This window comes from Siphateles boraxobius, unplaced genomic scaffold (genome assembly GCF_051911475.1).
Source record: "Siphateles boraxobius isolate OS27281-9 unplaced genomic scaffold, OSU_SipBor_1 61, whole genome shotgun sequence".
Classification (NCBI taxonomy): Eukaryota; Metazoa; Chordata; class Actinopteri; order Cypriniformes; family Leuciscidae; genus Siphateles; species Siphateles boraxobius.
In genome coordinates, this window is record NW_027509188.1 from 1,830,828 (window position 1) to 1,845,910 (window position 15,083).

The 15,083-nt window shown below is 49.5% G+C and overlaps 18 non-coding genes across 18 annotated transcripts; all 18 read left to right on the plus strand.

Annotated features, from left to right (window-relative positions):
• The first annotated feature begins 1,174 nt into the window (after positions 1-1,174).
• Positions 1,175-1,247, plus strand: trnak-cuu (transfer RNA lysine (anticodon CUU)). The gene has a single exon. It is a non-coding gene; the product is annotated as a tRNA-Lys (tRNA).
• Positions 1,248-1,373: 126 nt separating this feature from the next.
• On the plus strand, positions 1,374-1,447 carry trnan-guu (transfer RNA asparagine (anticodon GUU)). The gene has a single exon. It is a non-coding gene; the product is annotated as a tRNA-Asn (tRNA).
• Positions 1,448-2,656: 1,209 nt separating this feature from the next.
• trnak-cuu (transfer RNA lysine (anticodon CUU)) lies at positions 2,657-2,729 on the plus strand. Its single transcript has one exon. It is a non-coding gene; the product is annotated as a tRNA-Lys (tRNA).
• Positions 2,730-2,855: 126 nt separating this feature from the next.
• trnan-guu (transfer RNA asparagine (anticodon GUU)) lies at positions 2,856-2,929 on the plus strand. The gene has a single exon. It is a non-coding gene; the product is annotated as a tRNA-Asn (tRNA).
• A 1,356-nt stretch (positions 2,930-4,285) lies between these two features.
• Positions 4,286-4,358, plus strand: trnak-cuu (transfer RNA lysine (anticodon CUU)). The gene has a single exon. It is a non-coding gene; the product is annotated as a tRNA-Lys (tRNA).
• A 126-nt stretch (positions 4,359-4,484) lies between these two features.
• Positions 4,485-4,558, plus strand: trnan-guu (transfer RNA asparagine (anticodon GUU)). Its single transcript has one exon. It is a non-coding gene; the product is annotated as a tRNA-Asn (tRNA).
• Positions 4,559-5,914: 1,356 nt separating this feature from the next.
• Positions 5,915-5,987, plus strand: trnak-cuu (transfer RNA lysine (anticodon CUU)). The gene has a single exon. It is a non-coding gene; the product is annotated as a tRNA-Lys (tRNA).
• Positions 5,988-6,113: 126 nt separating this feature from the next.
• trnan-guu (transfer RNA asparagine (anticodon GUU)) lies at positions 6,114-6,187 on the plus strand. The gene has a single exon. It is a non-coding gene; the product is annotated as a tRNA-Asn (tRNA).
• A 1,356-nt stretch (positions 6,188-7,543) lies between these two features.
• Positions 7,544-7,616, plus strand: trnak-cuu (transfer RNA lysine (anticodon CUU)). The gene has a single exon. It is a non-coding gene; the product is annotated as a tRNA-Lys (tRNA).
• A 126-nt stretch (positions 7,617-7,742) lies between these two features.
• trnan-guu (transfer RNA asparagine (anticodon GUU)) lies at positions 7,743-7,816 on the plus strand. Its single transcript has one exon. It is a non-coding gene; the product is annotated as a tRNA-Asn (tRNA).
• Positions 7,817-9,023: 1,207 nt separating this feature from the next.
• trnak-cuu (transfer RNA lysine (anticodon CUU)) lies at positions 9,024-9,096 on the plus strand. The gene has a single exon. It is a non-coding gene; the product is annotated as a tRNA-Lys (tRNA).
• A 126-nt stretch (positions 9,097-9,222) lies between these two features.
• On the plus strand, positions 9,223-9,296 carry trnan-guu (transfer RNA asparagine (anticodon GUU)). Its single transcript has one exon. It is a non-coding gene; the product is annotated as a tRNA-Asn (tRNA).
• A 1,356-nt stretch (positions 9,297-10,652) lies between these two features.
• On the plus strand, positions 10,653-10,725 carry trnak-cuu (transfer RNA lysine (anticodon CUU)). Its single transcript has one exon. It is a non-coding gene; the product is annotated as a tRNA-Lys (tRNA).
• Positions 10,726-10,851: 126 nt separating this feature from the next.
• trnan-guu (transfer RNA asparagine (anticodon GUU)) lies at positions 10,852-10,925 on the plus strand. Its single transcript has one exon. It is a non-coding gene; the product is annotated as a tRNA-Asn (tRNA).
• Positions 10,926-12,281: 1,356 nt separating this feature from the next.
• trnak-cuu (transfer RNA lysine (anticodon CUU)) lies at positions 12,282-12,354 on the plus strand. Its single transcript has one exon. It is a non-coding gene; the product is annotated as a tRNA-Lys (tRNA).
• A 126-nt stretch (positions 12,355-12,480) lies between these two features.
• trnan-guu (transfer RNA asparagine (anticodon GUU)) lies at positions 12,481-12,554 on the plus strand. The gene has a single exon. It is a non-coding gene; the product is annotated as a tRNA-Asn (tRNA).
• Positions 12,555-13,910: 1,356 nt separating this feature from the next.
• On the plus strand, positions 13,911-13,983 carry trnak-cuu (transfer RNA lysine (anticodon CUU)). The gene has a single exon. It is a non-coding gene; the product is annotated as a tRNA-Lys (tRNA).
• Positions 13,984-14,109: 126 nt separating this feature from the next.
• trnan-guu (transfer RNA asparagine (anticodon GUU)) lies at positions 14,110-14,183 on the plus strand. The gene has a single exon. It is a non-coding gene; the product is annotated as a tRNA-Asn (tRNA).
• Positions 14,184-15,083: the final 900 nt, after the last annotated feature.

Genomic DNA, 15,083 nt, shown 5'->3' on the forward strand with positions numbered 1-15,083 from the left:
CACCAACACAGCTGCAGAATTTAGCACACGTGTGTCCACTAACACATCCGTGTCATTTCGGACGCATGACACGACGTTTCTTGGCCCCTTTTAGCGTTTACAGCTTGGTCAGTTGCTTTGTGTTCAGAGAAGACAGCGGGTGTTGTGAAAGTTTACATCAGCTTATGTTTGCTGTGGCGCGTGGATGGAATACTCATGTTTTGTTCCTGGTGGTGGAGGCCTGTGTTCCAGAGAGGTCCTGCTCAAAACTCCTTTTAAAACACCATCGAGCATCCGTAATAACTTCCGACATTGATCGAACGTGGATTTTGTTCTCATAAGGAGGGCACCGGTAACTTGTAACCTATCAGGCTCTCAGGCATGAGGTCAATCGATTCGGCATAGGCCTATATGTACTAGCGTTTTTGATTCCGGTTGGAGGTTGTGTCCCTCCAACTCTTTGTTGTATAACTCACTTTTATCTTTGGATATTTGGAGAAGTTTGCCTTCGGTAACCGCTCTCTCACTCGACAGACCGAAACGGGGGGACGAATGGTGTTTTTCGTTGACGTCCTGCCATGCAACCACCAACACAGCTGCAGAATTTAGCACACGTGTGTCCACTAACACATACGTGTCATTTCGGACGCATGAAACGACGTTTCTTGGCCCTTTTAGCGTTTACAGCTTGGTCAGTTGCTTTGTGTTCAAAGAAGACAGCGGGTGTTGTGAAAGTTTACATCAGCTTATGTTTGCTGTGGCGCGTGGATGGAATGCTCATGTTTTGTTCCGGGTGGTGGAGGCCTGTGTTCCAGAGAGGTCCTGCTCAAAACTCCTTTTAAAACACCATCGAGCATCCGTAATAACTTCCGACATTGATCGAACGTGGATTTCGTTCTCATAAAGAGGGCACCGGTAACTTGTAACCTATCAGGCTCTCAGGCATCAGGTCAATCGATTCGGCATAGGATTATATGTGCTAGCGTTTTTGCTTCCGTTTGGAGGTTGTGTCCCTCCAACTCTTTGTTGTATGACTCACTTTTGCCTTTGGATATTTGGAGAAGGTTGCCTTCGGTAACCGCTCTCTCACTCGACAGACCGAAACGGAACTGTGCGAAATGTGAGGCTCCCTTTCACGGGCGCAATTTAGGCACAGATAATGGCCGCGACCAGCCCGAAGCAGGTCACCTTAGTTGCCCGGCTAGCTCAGTCGGTAGAGCATGAGACTCTTAATTTCAGGGTTGTGGGTTCGAGCCCCACGTTGGGCGCATCTATTAGCCCTCTCTCTTCCCAACGGGGTCTCGGTTTCCAGCGTGGAAAGCGAGTCCACCATTGCCGGAAAAGTCCAGGTCTGCTTTTTTTTATAAGCTGACCCATGGACTGGCTGGCCGTAGGTCTCTGTGGCGCAATCGGACAGCGCGTTCGGCTGTTAACTGAAAGGTTGGTGGTTCGAGCCCACCCAGGGACGAATGGTGTTTTTCGTTGACGTCCGGCCATGCAACCACCAACACAGCTGCAGAATTTAGCACACTTGTGTCCACTAACACATCCGTGTCATTTCGGACGCATGACACGATGTTTCTTGGCCCCTTTTAGCGTTTACAGCTTGGTCAGTTGCTTTGTGTCCAGAGAAGACAGCGGGTGTTGTGAAAGTTTACATCAGCTTATGTTTGCTGTGGCGCGTGGATGGAATACTCATGTTTTGTTCCTGGTGGTGGAGGCCTGTGTTCCAGAGTCGTCCTGCTCAAAACTCCTTTTAAAACACCATCGAGCATCCGTAATAACTTCCGACATTGATCGAACGTGGATTTTGTTCTCATAAGGAGGGCACCGGTAACTTGTAACCTATCAGGCTCTCAGGCATGAGGTCAATCGATTCGGCATAGGCCTATATGTACTAGCGTTTTTGATTCCGGTTGGAGGTTGTGTCCCTCCAACTCTTTGTTGTATGACTCACTTTTATCTTTGGATATTTGGAGAAGGTTGCCTTCGGTAACCGCTCTCTCACTCGACAGACCGAAACAGGGGGGACGAATGGTGTTTTTCGTTGACGTCCTGCCATGCAACCACCAACACAGCTGCAGAATTTAGCACACGTGTGTTCACTAACACATCCGTGTCATTTCGGACGCATGAAACGACGTTTCTTGGCCCTTTTAGCGTTTACAGCTTGGTCAGTTGCTTTGTGTTCAAAGAAGACAGCGGGTGTTGTGAAAGTTTACATCAGCTTATGTTTGCTGTGGCGCGTGGATGGAATGCTCATGTTTTGTTCCGGGTGGTGGAGGCCTGTGTTCCAGAGAGGTCCTGCTCAAAACTCCTTTTAAAACACCATCGAGCATCCGTCATAACTTCCGACATTGATCGAACGTGGATTTCGTTCTCATAAAGAGGGCACCGGTAACTTGTAACCTATCAGGCTCTCAGGCATCAGGTCAATCGATTCGGCATAGGATTATATGTGCTAGCGTTTTTGCTTCCGTTTGGAGGTTGTGTCCCTCCAACTCTTTGTTGTATGACTCACTTTTGCCTTTGGATATTTGGAGAAGGTTGCCTTCGGTAACCGCTCTCTCACTCGACAGACCGAAACGGAACTGTGCGAAATGTGAGGCTCCCTTTCACGGGCGCAATTTAGGCACAGATAATGGCCGCGACCAGCCCGAAGCAGGTCACCGCAGTTGCCCGGCTAGCTCAGTCGGTAGAGCATGAGACTCTTAATCTCAGGGTCGTGGGTTCGAGCCCCACGTTGGGCGCATCTATTAGCCCTCTCTCTTCCCAACGGGGTCTCGGTTTCCAGCGTGGAAAGCGAGTCCACCATTGCCGGAAAAGTCCAGGTCTGCTTTTTTTTATAAACTGACCCATGGACTGGCTGGCCGTAGGTCTCTGTGGCGCAATCGGACAGCGCGTTCGGCTGTTAACCGAAAGGTTGGTGGTTCGAGCCCACCCAGGGACGAATGGTGTTTTTCGTTGACGTCCGGCCATGCAACCACCAACACTGCTGCAGAATTTAGCACACGTGTGTCCACTAACACATCCGTGTCATTTCGGACGCATGACACGACGTTTCTTGGCCCCTTTTAGCGTTTACAGCTTGGTCAGTTGCTTTGTGTTCAGAGAAGACAGCGGGTGTTGTGAAAGTTTACATCAGCTTATGTTTGCTGTGGCGCGTGGATGGAATACTCATGTTTTGTTCCTGGTGGTGGAGGCCTGTGTTCCAGAGAGGTCCTGCTCAAAACTCCTTTTAAAACACCATCGAGCATCCGTAATAACTTCCGACATTGATCGAACGTGGATTTTGTTCTCATAAGGAGGGCACCGGTAACTTGTAACCTATCAGGCTCTCAGGCATGAGGTCAATCGATTCGGCATAGGCCTATATGTACTAGCGTTTTTGATTCCGGTTGGAGGTTGTGTCCCTCCAACTCTTTGTTGTATGACTCACTTTTATCTTTGGATATTTGGAGAAGTTTGCCTTCGGTAACCGCTCTCTCACTCGACAGACCGAAACGGGGGGACGAATGGTGTTTTTCGTTGACGTCCTGCCATGCAACCACCAACACAGCTGCAGAATTTAGCACACGTGTGTCCACTAACACATCCGTGTCATTTCGGACGCATGAAACGACGTTTCTTGGCCCTTTTAGCGTTTACAGCTTGGTCAGTTGCTTTGTGTTCAAAGAAGACAGCGGGTGTTGTGAAAGTTTACATCAGCTTATGTTTGCTGTGGCGCGTGGATGGAATGCTCATGTTTTGTTCCGGGTGGTGGAGGCCTGTGTTCCAGAGAGGTCCTGCTCAAAACTCCTTTTAAAACACCATCGAGCATCCGTCTTAACTTCCGACATTGATCGAACGTGGATTCGTTCTCATAAAGAGGGCACCGGTAACTTGTAACCTATCAGGCTCTCAGGCATCAGGTCAATCGATTCGGCATAGGATTATATGTGCTAGCGTTTTTGCTTCCGTTTGGAGGTTGTGTCCCTCCAACTCTTTGTTGTATGACTCACTTTTGCCTTTGGATATTTGGAGAAGATTGCCTTCGGTAACCGCTCTCTCACTCGACAGACCGAAACGGAACTTTAGCTCCAGGTTGTGCATATTATTGGCCTGCTCTACTGGGTCAAATTGTATCCCCCAACAACAGATATGGCTCAAACAAACAAAGTACACTCTAAGCCTACCTCTAGGCTTAACCCTGACTTTACCCGCAAGAGGCTATGCCAAGCCTGTGCGAAATGTGAGGCTCCCTTTCACGGGCGCAATTTAGGCACAGATAATGGCCGCGACCAGCCCGAAGCAGGTCACCTTAGTTGCCCGGCTAGCTCAGTCGGTAGAGCATGAGACTCTTAATCTCAGGGTCGTGGGTTCGAGCCCCACGTTGGGCGCATCTATTAGCCCTCTCTCTTCCCAATGGGGTCTCGGTTTCCAGCGTGGAAAGCGAGTCCACCATTGCCGGAAAAGTCCAGGTCTGCTTTTTTTTATAAGCTGACCCATGGACTGGCTGGCCGTAGGTCTCTGTGGCGCAATCGGACAGCGCGTTCGGCTGTTAACCGAAAGGTTGGTGGTTCGAGCCCACCCAGGGACGAATGGTGTTTTTCGTTGACGTCCGGCCATGCAACCACCAACACAGCTGCAGAATTTAGCACACGTGTGTCCACTAACACATCCGTGTCATTTCGGACGCATGACACGACGTTTCTTGGCCCCTTTTAGCGTTTACAGCTTGGTCAGTTGCTTTGTGTTCAGAGAAGACAGCGGGTGTTGTGAAAGTTTACATCAGCTTATGTTTGCTGTGGCGCATGGATGGAATACTCATGTTTTGTTCCTGGTGGTGGAGGCCTGTGTTCCAGAGAGGTCCTGCTCAAAACTCCTTTTAAAACACCATCGAGCATCCGTAATAACTTCCGACATTGATCGAACGTGGATTTTGTTCTCATAAGGAGGGCACCGGTAACTTGTAACCTATCAGGCTCTCAGGCATGAGGTCAATCGATTCGGCATAGGCCTATATGTACTAGCGTTTTTGATTCCGGTTGGAGGTTGTGTCCCTCCAACTCTTTGTTGTATGACTCACTTTTATCTTTGGATATTTGGAGAAGTTTGCCTTCGGTAACCGCTCTCTCACTCGACAGACCGAAACGGGGGGACGAATGGTGTTTTTCGTTGACGTCCTGCCATGCAACCACCAACACAGCTGCAGAATTTAGCACACGTGTGTCCACTAACACATCCGTGTCATTTCGGACGCATGAAACGACGTTTCTTGGCCCTTTTAGCGTTTACAGCTTGGTCAGTTGCTTTGTTTTCAAAGAAGACAGCGGGTGTTGTGAAAGTTTACATCAGCTTATGTTTGCTGTGGCGCGTGGATGGAATGCTCATGTTTTGTTCCGGGTGGTGGAGGCCTGTGTTCCAGAGAGGTCCTGCTCAAAACTCCTTTTAAAACACCATCGAGCATCCGTCTTAACTTCCGACATTGATCGAACGTGGATTCGTTCTCATAAAGAGGGCACCGGTAACTTGTAACCTATCAGGCTCTCAGGCATCAGGTCAATCGATTCGGCATAGGATTATATGTGCTAGCGTTTTTGCTTCCGTTTGGAGGTTGTGTCCCTCCAACTCTTTGTTGTATGACTCACTTTTGCCTTTGGATATTTGGAGAAGGTTGCCTTCGGTAACCGCTCTCTCACTCGACAGACCGAAACGGAACTTTAGCTCCGGGTTGTGCATATTATTGGCCTGCTCTACTGGGTCAAATTGTATCCCCCAACAACAGATATGGCTCAAACAAACAAAGTACACTCTAAGCCTACCTCTAGGCTTAACCCTGACTTTACCCGCAAGAGGCTATGCCAAGCCTGTGCGAAATGTGAGGCTCCCTTTCACGGGCGCAATTTAGGCACAGATAATGGCCGCGACCAGCCCGAAGCAGGTCACCTTAGTTGCCCGGCTAGCTCAGTCGGTAGAGCATGAGACTCTTAATCTCAGGGTCGTGGGTTCGAGCCCCACGTTGGGCGCATCTATTAGCCCTCTCTCTTCCCAATGGGGTCTCGGTTTCCAGCGTGGAAAGCGAGTCCACCATTGCCGGAAAAGTCCAGGTCTGCTTTTTTTTATAAGCTGACCCATGGACTGGCTGGCCGTAGGTCTCTGTGGCGCAATCGGACAGCGCGTTCGGCTGTTAACCGAAAGGTTGGTGGTTCGAGCCCACCCAGGGACGAATGGTGTTTTTCGTTGACGTCCGGCCATGCAACCACCAACACAGCTGCAGAATTTAGCACACGTGTGTCCACTAACACATCCGTGTCATTTCGGACGCATGACACGACGTTTCTTGGCCCCTTTTAGCGTTTACAGCTTGGTCAGTTGCTTTGTGTTCAGAGAAGACAGCGGGTGTTGTGAAAGTTTACATCAGCTTATGTTTGCTGTGGCGCGTGGATGGAATACTCATGTTTTGTTCCTGGTGGTGGAGGCCTGTGTTCCAGAGAGGTCCTGCTCAAAACTCCTTTTAAAACACCATCGAGCATCCGTAATAACTTCCGACATTGATCGAACGTGGATTTTGTTCTCATAAGGAGGGCACCGGTAACTTGTAACCTATCAGGCTCTCAGGCATGAGGTCAATCGATTCGGCATAGGCCTATATGTACTAGCGTTTTTGATTCCGGTTGGAGGTTGTGTCCCTCCAACTCTTTGTTGTATGACTCACTTTTATCTTTGGATATTTGGAGAAGTTTGCCTTCGGTAACCGCTCTCTCACTCGACAGACCGAAACGGGGGGACGAATGGTGTTTTTCGTTGACGTCCTGCCATGCAACCACCAACACAGCTGCAGAATTTAGCACACGTGTGTCCACTAACACATCCGTGTCATTTCGGACGCATGAAACGACGTTTCTTGGCCCTTTTAGCGTTTACAGCTTGGTCAGTTGCTTTGTTTTCAAAGAAGACAGCGGGTGTTGTGAAAGTTTACATCAGCTTATGTTTGCTGTGGCGCGTGGATGGAATGCTCATGTTTTGTTCCGGGTGGTGGAGGCCTGTGTTCCAGAGAGGTCCTGCTCAAAACTCATTTTAAAACACCATCGAGCATCCGTCTTAACTTCCGACATTGATCGAACGTGGATTCGTTCTCATAAAGAGGGCACCGGTAACTTGTAACCTATCAGGCTCTCAGGCATCAGGTCAATCGATTCGGCATAGGATTATATGTGCTAGCGTTTTTGCTTCCGTTTGGAGGTTGTGTCCCTCCAACTCTTTGTTGTATGACTCACTTTTGCCTTTGGATATTTGGAGAAGGTTGCCTTCGGTAACCGCTCTCTCACTCGACAGACCGAAACGGAACTTTAGCTCCGGGTTGTGCATATTATTGGCCTGCTCTACTGGGTCAAATTGTATCCCCCAACAACAGATATGGCTCAAACAAACAAAGTACACTCTAAGCCTACCTCTAGGCTTAACCCTGACTTTACCCGCAAGAGGCTATGCCAAGCCTGTGCGAAATGTGAGGCTCCCTTTCACGGGCGCAATTTAGGCACAGATAATGGCCGCGACCAGCCCGAAGCAGGTCACCTTAGTTGCCCGGCTAGCTCAGTCGGTAGAGCATGAGACTCTTAATCTCAGGGTCGTGGGTTCGAGCCCCACGTTGGGCGCATCTATTAGCCCTCTCTCTTCCCAATGGGGTCTCGGTTTCCAGCGTGGAAAGCGAGTCCACCATTGCCGGAAAAGTCCAGGTCTGCTTTTTTTTATAAGCTGACCCATGGACTGGCTGGCCGTAGGTCTCTGTGGCGCAATCGGACAGCGCGTTCGGCTGTTAACCGAAAGGTTGGTGGTTCGAGCCCACCCAGGGACGAATGGTGTTTTTCGTTGACGTCCGGCCATGCAACCACCAACACAGCTGCAGAATTTAGCACACGTGTGTCCACTAACACATCCGTGTCATTTCGGACGCATGACACGACGTTTCTTGGCCCCTTTTAGCGTTTACAGCTTGGTCAGTTGCTTTGTGTTCAGAGAAGACAGCGGGTGTTGTGAAAGTTTACATCAGCTTATGTTTGCTGTGGCGCGTGGATGGAATACTCATGTTTTGTTCCTGGTGGTGGAGGCCTGTGTTCCAGAGAGGTCCTGCTCAAAACTCCTTTTAAAACACCATCGAGCATCCGTAATAACTTCCGACATTGATCGAACGTGGATTTTGTTCTCATAAGGAGGGCACCGGTAACTTGTAACCTATCAGGCTCTCAGGCATGAGGTCAATCGATTCGGCATAGGCCTATATGTACTAGCGTTTTTGATTCCGGTTGGAGGTTGTGTCCCTCCAACTCTTTGTTGTATGACTCACTTTTATCTTTGGATATTTGGAGAAGTTTGCCTTCGGTAACCGCTCTCTCACTCGACAGACCGAAACGGGGGGACGAATGGTGTTTTTCGTTGACGTCCTGCCATGCAACCACCAACACAGCTGCAGAATTTAGCACACGTGTGTCCACTAACACATCCGTGTCATTTCGGACGCATGAAACGACGTTTCTTGGCCCTTTTAGCGTTTACAGCTTGGTCAGTTGCTTTGTGTTCAAAGAAGACAGCGGGTGTTGTGAAAGTTTACATCAGCTTATGTTTGCTGTGGCGCGTGGATGGAATGCTCATGTTTTGTTCCGGGTGGTGGAGGCCTGTGTTCCAGAGAGGTCCTGCTCAAAACTCCTTTTAAAACACCATCGAGCATCCGTCTTAACTTCCGACATTGATCGAACGTGGATTCGTTCTCATAAAGAGGGCACCGGTAACTTGTAACCTATCAGGCTCTCAGGCATCAGGTCAATCGATTCGGCATAGGATTATATGTGCTAGCGTTTTTGCTTCCGTTTGGAGGTTGTGTCCCTCCAACTCTTTGTTGTATGACTCACTTTTGCCTTTGGATATTTGGAGAAGGTTGCCTTCGGTAACCGCTCTCTCACTCGACAGACCGAAACGGAACTGTGCGAAATGTGAGGCTCCCTTTCACGGGCGCAATTTAGGCACAGATAATGGCCGCGACCAGCCCGAAGCAGGTCACCGCAGTTGCCCGGCTAGCTCAGTCGGTAGAGCATGAGACTCTTAATCTCAGGGTCGTGGGTTCGAGCCCCACGTTGGGCGCATCTATTAGCCCTCTCTCTTCCCAACGGGGTCTCGGTTTCCAGCGTGGAAAGCGAGTCCACCATTGCCGGAAAAGTCCAGGTCTGCTTTTTTTTATAAACTGACCCATGGACTGGCTGGCCGTAGGTCTCTGTGGCGCAATCGGACAGCGCGTTCGGCTGTTAACCGAAAGGTTGGTGGTTCGAGCCCACCCAGGGACGAATGGTGTTTTTCGTTGACGTCCGGCCATGCAACCACCAACACTGCTGCAGAATTTAGCACACGTGTGTCCACTAACACATCCGTGTCATTTCGGACGCATGACACGACGTTTCTTGGCCCCTTTTAGCGTTTACAGCTTGGTCAGTTGCTTTGTGTTCAGAGAAGACAGCGGGTGTTGTGAAAGTTTACATCAGCTTATGTTTGCTGTGGCGCGTGGATGGAATACTCATGTTTTGTTCCTGGTGGTGGAGGCCTGTGTTCCAGAGAGGTCCTGCTCAAAACTCCTTTTAAAACACCATCGAGCATCCGTAATAACTTCCGACATTGATCGAACGTGGATTTTGTTCTCATAAGGAGGGCACCGGTAACTTGTAACCTATCAGGCTCTCAGGCATGAGGTCAATCGATTCGGCATAGGCCTATATGTACTAGCGTTTTTGATTCCGGTTGGAGGTTGTGTCCCTCCAACTCTTTGTTGTATGACTCACTTTTATCTTTGGATATTTGGAGAAGTTTGCCTTCGGTAACCGCTCTCTCACTCGACAGACCGAAACGGGGGGACGAATGGTGTTTTTCGTTGACGTCCTGCCATGCAACCACCAACACAGCTGCAGAATTTAGCACACGTGTGTCCACTAACACATCCGTGTCATTTCGGACGCATGAAACGACGTTTCTTGGCCCTTTTAGCGTTTACAGCTTGGTCAGTTGCTTTGTGTTCAAAGAAGACAGCGGGTGTTGTGAAAGTTTACATCAGCTTATGTTTGCTGTGGCGCGTGGATGGAATGCTCATGTTTTGTTCCGGGTGGTGGAGGCCTGTGTTCCAGAGAGGTCCTGCTCAAAACTCCTTTTAAAACACCATCGAGCATCCGTCTTAACTTCCGACATTGATCGAACGTGGATTCGTTCTCATAAAGAGGGCACCGGTAACTTGTAACCTATCAGGCTCTCAGGCATCAGGTCAATCGATTCGGCATAGGATTATATGTGCTAGCGTTTTTGCTTCCGTTTGGAGGTTGTGTCCCTCCAACTCTTTGTTGTATGACTCACTTTTGCCTTTGGATATTTGGAGAAGATTGCCTTCGGTAACCGCTCTCTCACTCGACAGACCGAAACGGAACTTTAGCTCCAGGTTGTGCATATTATTGGCCTGCTCTACTGGGTCAAATTGTATCCCCCAACAACAGATATGGCTCAAACAAACAAAGTACACTCTAAGCCTACCTCTAGGCTTAACCCTGACTTTACCCGCAAGAGGCTATGCCAAGCCTGTGCGAAATGTGAGGCTCCCTTTCACGGGCGCAATTTAGGCACAGATAATGGCCGCGACCAGCCCGAAGCAGGTCACCTTAGTTGCCCGGCTAGCTCAGTCGGTAGAGCATGAGACTCTTAATCTCAGGGTCGTGGGTTCGAGCCCCACGTTGGGCGCATCTATTAGCCCTCTCTCTTCCCAATGGGGTCTCGGTTTCCAGCGTGGAAAGCGAGTCCACCATTGCCGGAAAAGTCCAGGTCTGCTTTTTTTTATAAGCTGACCCATGGACTGGCTGGCCGTAGGTCTCTGTGGCGCAATCGGACAGCGCGTTCGGCTGTTAACCGAAAGGTTGGTGGTTCGAGCCCACCCAGGGACGAATGGTGTTTTTCGTTGACGTCCGGCCATGCAACCACCAACACAGCTGCAGAATTTAGCACACGTGTGTCCACTAACACATCCGTGTCATTTCGGACGCATGACACGACGTTTCTTGGCCCCTTTTAGCGTTTACAGCTTGGTCAGTTGCTTTGTGTTCAGAGAAGACAGCGGGTGTTGTGAAAGTTTACATCAGCTTATGTTTGCTGTGGCGCATGGATGGAATACTCATGTTTTGTTCCTGGTGGTGGAGGCCTGTGTTCCAGAGAGGTCCTGCTCAAAACTCCTTTTAAAACACCATCGAGCATCCGTAATAACTTCCGACATTGATCGAACGTGGATTTTGTTCTCATAAGGAGGGCACCGGTAACTTGTAACCTATCAGGCTCTCAGGCATGAGGTCAATCGATTCGGCATAGGCCTATATGTACTAGCGTTTTTGATTCCGGTTGGAGGTTGTGTCCCTCCAACTCTTTGTTGTATGACTCACTTTTATCTTTGGATATTTGGAGAAGTTTGCCTTCGGTAACCGCTCTCTCACTCGACAGACCGAAACGGGGGGACGAATGGTGTTTTTCGTTGACGTCCTGCCATGCAACCACCAACACAGCTGCAGAATTTAGCACACGTGTGTCCACTAACACATCCGTGTCATTTCGGACGCATGAAACGACGTTTCTTGGCCCTTTTAGCGTTTACAGCTTGGTCAGTTGCTTTGTTTTCAAAGAAGACAGCGGGTGTTGTGAAAGTTTACATCAGCTTATGTTTGCTGTGGCGCGTGGATGGAATGCTCATGTTTTGTTCCGGGTGGTGGAGGCCTGTGTTCCAGAGAGGTCCTGCTCAAAACTCCTTTTAAAACACCATCGAGCATCCGTCTTAACTTCCGACATTGATCGAACGTGGATTCGTTCTCATAAAGAGGGCACCGGTAACTTGTAACCTATCAGGCTCTCAGGCATCAGGTCAATCGATTCGGCATAGGATTATATGTGCTAGCGTTTTTGCTTCCGTTTGGAGGTTGTGTCCCTCCAACTCTTTGTTGTATGACTCACTTTTGCCTTTGGATATTTGGAGAAGGTTGCCTTCGGTAACCGCTCTCTCACTCGACAGACCGAAACGGAACTTTAGCTCCGGGTTGTGCATATTATTGGCCTGCTCTACTGGGTCAAATTGTATCCCCCAACAACAGATATGGCTCAAACAAACAAAGTACACTCTAAGCCTACCTCTAGGCTTAACCCTGACTTTACCCGCAAGAGGCTATGCCAAGCCTGTGCGAAATGTGAGGCTCCCTTTCACGGGCGCAATTTAGGCACAGATAATGGCCGCGACCAGCCCGAAGCAGGTCACCTTAGTTGCCCGGCTAGCTCAGTCGGTAGAGCATGAGACTCTTAATCTCAGGGTCGTGGGTTCGAGCCCCACGTTGGGCGCATCTATTAGCCCTCTCTCTTCCCAATGGGGTCTCGGTTTCCAGCGTGGAAAGCGAGTCCACCATTGCCGGAAAAGTCCAGGTCTGCTTTTTTTTATAAGCTGACCCATGGACTGGCTGGCCGTAGGTCTCTGTGGCGCAATCGGACAGCGCGTTCGGCTGTTAACCGAAAGGTTGGTGGTTCGAGCCCACCCAGGGACGAATGGTGTTTTTCGTTGACGTCCGGCCATGCAACCACCAACACAGCTGCAGAATTTAGCACACGTGTGTCCACTAACACATCCGTGTCATTTCGGACGCATGACACGACGTTTCTTGGCCCCTTTTAGCGTTTACAGCTTGGTCAGTTGCTTTGTGTTCAGAGAAGACAGCGGGTGTTGTGAAAGTTTACATCAGCTTATGTTTGCTGTGGCGCGTGGATGGAATACTCATGTTTTGTTCCTGGTGGTGGAGGCCTGTGTTCCAGAGAGGTCCTGCTCAAAACTCCTTTTAAAACACCATCGAGCATCCGTAATAACTTCCGACATTGATCGAACGTGGATTTTGTTCTCATAAGGAGGGCACCGGTAACTTGTAACCTATCAGGCTCTCAGGCATGAGGTCAATCGATTCGGCATAGGCCTATATGTACTAGCGTTTTTGATTCCGGTTGGAGGTTGTGTCCCTCCAACTCTTTGTTGTATGACTCACTTTTATCTTTGGATATTTGGAGAAGTTTGCCTTCGGTAACCGCTCTCTCACTCGACAGACCGAAACGGGGGGACGAATGGTGTTTTTCGTTGACGTCCTGCCATGCAACCACCAACACAGCTGCAGAATTTAGCACACGTGTGTCCACTAACACATCCGTGTCATTTCGGACGCATGAAACGACGTTTCTTGGCCCTTTTAGCGTTTACAGCTTGGTCAGTTGCTTTGTTTTCAAAGAAGACAGCGGGTGTTGTGAAAGTTTACATCAGCTTATGTTTGCTGTGGCGCGTGGATGGAATGCTCATGTTTTGTTCCGGGTGGTGGAGGCCTGTGTTCCAGAGAGGTCCTGCTCAAAACTCATTTTAAAACACCATCGAGCATCCGTCTTAACTTCCGACATTGATCGAACGTGGATTCGTTCTCATAAAGAGGGCACCGGTAACTTGTAACCTATCAGGCTCTCAGGCATCAGGTCAATCGATTCGGCATAGGATTATATGTGCTAGCGTTTTTGCTTCCGTTTGGAGGTTGTGTCCCTCCAACTCTTTGTTGTATGACTCACTTTTGCCTTTGGATATTTGGAGAAGGTTGCCTTCGGTAACCGCTCTCTCACTCGACAGACCGAAACGGAACTTTAGCTCCGGGTTGTGCATATTATTGGCCTGCTCTACTGGGTCAAATTGTATCCCCCAACAACAGATATGGCTCAAACAAACAAAGTACACTCTAAGCCTACCTCTAGGCTTAACCCTGACTTTACCCGCAAGAGGCTATGCCAAGCCTGTGCGAAATGTGAGGCTCCCTTTCACGGGCGCAATTTAGGCACAGATAATGGCCGCGACCAGCCCGAAGCAGGTCACCTTAGTTGCCCGGCTAGCTCAGTCGGTAGAGCATGAGACTCTTAATCTCAGGGTCGTGGGTTCGAGCCCCACGTTGGGCGCATCTATTAGCCCTCTCTCTTCCCAATGGGGTCTCGGTTTCCAGCGTGGAAAGCGAGTCCACCATTGCCGGAAAAGTCCAGGTCTGCTTTTTTTTATAAGCTGACCCATGGACTGGCTGGCCGTAGGTCTCTGTGGCGCAATCGGACAGCGCGTTCGGCTGTTAACCGAAAGGTTGGTGGTTCGAGCCCACCCAGGGACGAATGGTGTTTTTCGTTGACGTCCGGCCATGCAACCACCAACACAGCTGCAGAATTTAGCACACGTGTGTCCACTAACACATCCGTGTCATTTCGGACGCATGACACGACGTTTCTTGGCCCCTTTTAGCGTTTACAGCTTGGTCAGTTGCTTTGTGTTCAGAGAAGACAGCGGGTGTTGTGAAAGTTTACATCAGCTTATGTTTGCTGTGGCGCGTGGATGGAATACTCATGTTTTGTTCCTGGTGGTGGAGGCCTGTGTTCCAGAGAGGTCCTGCTCAAAACTCCTTTTAAAACACCATCGAGCATCCGTAATAACTTCCGACATTGATCGAACGTGGATTTTGTTCTCATAAGGAGGGCACCGGTAACTTGTAACCTATCAGGCTCTCAGGCATGAGGTCAATCGATTCGGCATAGGCCTATATGTACTAGCGTTTTTGATTCCGGTTGGAGGTTGTGTCCCTCCAACTCTTTGTTGTATGACTCACTTTTATCTTTGGATATTTGGAGAAGTTTGCCTTCGGTAACCGCTCTCTCACTCGACAGACCGAAACGGGGGGACGAATGGTGTTTTTCGTTGACGTCCTGCCATGCAACCACCAACACAGCTGCAGAATTTAGCACACGTGTGTCCACTAACACATCCGTGTCATTTCGGACGCATGAAACGACGTTTCTTGGCCCTTTTAGCGTTTACAGCTTGGTCAGTTGCTTTGTGTTCAAAGAAGACAGCGGGTGTTGTGAAAGTTTACATCAGCTTATGTTTGCTGTGGCGCGTGGATGGAATGCTCATGTTTTGTTCCGGGTGGTGGAGGCCTGTGTTCCAGAGAGGTCCTGCTCAAAACTCCTTTTAAAACACCATCGAGCATCCGTCTTAACTTCCGACATTGATCGAACGT